Source organism: Myotis brandtii, unplaced genomic scaffold, assembly GCF_000412655.1.
Source record: "Myotis brandtii unplaced genomic scaffold, ASM41265v1 scaffold1083, whole genome shotgun sequence".
Classification (NCBI taxonomy): domain Eukaryota; kingdom Metazoa; phylum Chordata; class Mammalia; order Chiroptera; family Vespertilionidae; genus Myotis; species Myotis brandtii.
In genome coordinates, this window is record NW_005353685.1 from 533,183 (window position 1) to 535,400 (window position 2,218).

General features: G+C 39.8%; 1 long non-coding RNA gene across 2 annotated transcripts; it reads left to right on the forward strand.

Moving 5' to 3' along the window:
• The first annotated feature begins 53 nt into the window (after positions 1–53).
• On the forward strand, positions 54–1,901 carry LOC106726713. 2 transcript variants are annotated; one of them, XR_001362800.1, is made up of 2 exons: positions 54–241; positions 1,296–1,901. It is a non-coding gene; the product is annotated as an uncharacterized LOC106726713 (long non-coding RNA). The 2 variants fall into 2 exon arrangements; XR_001362798.1 differs by having other exon boundaries at positions 54–237.
• Positions 1,902–2,218: the final 317 nt, after the last annotated feature.

Sequence of the window (2,218 nt, forward strand, 5' to 3'; positions counted from 1 at the left end):
CCCTATTGTCTGTGTCCATGGCACTTTTCTTTTTTCTTTCCAGAGTTAGAAGAGAACCAGCCCCCTGTTCCACAAAGGACTGACATTAGTTTCAGGACACCTGAATCTGAAGAATGCTTCAGGTTTGAGCTCCAGAAAATAAGTGCAGAGCAACTTAGACCCATTTCTACAAGTCAAGAATTGAGAAGGAGAAGGGGAGGAGTGGTTCTCACTAAACACTGAGAACAGGGCCAGTTAGTAGGTTAATTGTTAAGCTGGTTCTTTATTCTTTACTGTATATATTGTTATTGACTTTTTTTCTCCTTGGAGTAATGGGGGAAAGCTTTGACTTTTCTGTATATCTTACCCTCTCACACACACACAGAATTTTTTGCTCTCTCCAGATTCCTACTGCTCTCACTGCAGCAGGAGTGTATGATTGTTTCAAAGTGGGAAATATGGTCATCAGGCCAGTCCCAAGCAGAAAGTCTCTGTTGGCATCTTAGACCTAACTTATGTTAATTTCTGGCCCCAGTGAGACTTGGAAATAACTGACAGTGCAGTAGAAAAATAACTCATCCCAGGCCTATGGCCAGAAGAAGATGGGAGAGCCACTCTCAAACAATTTTCTTTTAAAATTTCCTCTTGCCCTTGCTGGTTTGGCGCAGTGGATAGAGCGTCAGCCTGCGGACTGAAGGGTCCCAGGATTCTGGTCAAGAGCACACATCCGGGATGTGGGTTCAATCCCCAGTAGGGGGCATGCAGGAGGCAGCCAATTAATGGTTCTCTCTCATCATTGATGTTTCTATCTCTCTCCCTCTCCCCTCCTCTCTGAAATCAATACAAATATTTTTTTTAATTTCCTCTTAATTTTAAAAACATAATCTTACAGGCTGGATTGCATGTAGGCAGACATAGACCATCTAACATTAACAAGTAGATCACACTTTGCCTGGTCTGAAACCAGATTTACCATAGTATTGCAATTTAGACTAAAAGAAAGTTATACTCGTGGTTTCTATGCTGTGTTGTGATACACTGCAGATCGCAGTCTTCAATGAATTTGCTTGCCACAAGGAAATTCTGGCATGTGTTATGTATGAAAGATGATTTGCACTCAGTTCAAAGAATTGAACTTCCAGATATTTATGTATTTTACTTTGGAACCCATTTTGCATAGACTTTCTGTGTGTGTGTGTGTGTGTGTGTGTGTGTGTGTGTGTGTGTTTTCATAAAAATGAAAGGAAGTGAAAAACTCGTGAACTGATTTTGTGTAGAAGGAATAAATCTGTGATGTTTGCTCCTTCCCTGTCCAGGATGGCAAGGCTGTTGCTACTACAGTTGGGACGTTTCCCACTCCACGCTTCTGTTCTCCCCAGGGTCCTGTCTGACACAGAAGCTTCTGTCAGAAACGTTGCTGTCCACACCAGCGTGGAAGACATCTGCAGAGCTCGCCTTTGGGGCTCCTGTTGGCTGAGGCTCTGAACCATAGAACTGCATGTATCCAAGGGTTTCCTAAACCCTAGATTGGAGTCATTTGCAGCACATAGTCTGTTGCTGCTTCAAAACCATAGACCCGGGATACATCTACATCCATAGCGGAGATGGAAGTCTTGGCAACTATAGGATAAAGATTGAAAATTTTAAAAACAAACACACTGTGTTCAGGGTTAAAACTACCTGTATTCACAATGCTGTCTCTTTCCCTCTACAGTCGTACTGCCACCAAGCAACCGCATCAATCTGGGCTTATTTCACTGATAATGTACTTAATTCCAGATAAACTACTAGATAGCTATGTATAACAATATTCTTTGTTATCCAGTTTTATGGAAACAAAATGTCCTCCCATCTTAGAGGAAAATATTGAACCGAAACTCAGATATTTGAAAACAGATAATTTAATAAAATGTTAATTTGCATATACTGTCTCATGATCATAATGTGCATAAGTATGTTATAGCATTTGTTTTTTAGGTGCCTCTTAACAACACAGGGGTGAAACAGGCAGCTTGGTGTCCTGGAAAGAAATTCAGTTTTTTTTAAAATAAGCTGAAGGAAATGGCTCTTTTGATTAAAGGAAATAAGCTCAATTGATAGTTAAGACCAAATGAACTTTAAAATTTTAGAACCAATCCTGAAGTTAAATTACCAATAAAATGCCACCTGGATTTTAAAAATGCAAAGGTGTTTAAAATGATCAAAAAATGAAAAATTTGGGGGAATTGAAATTTCTTTT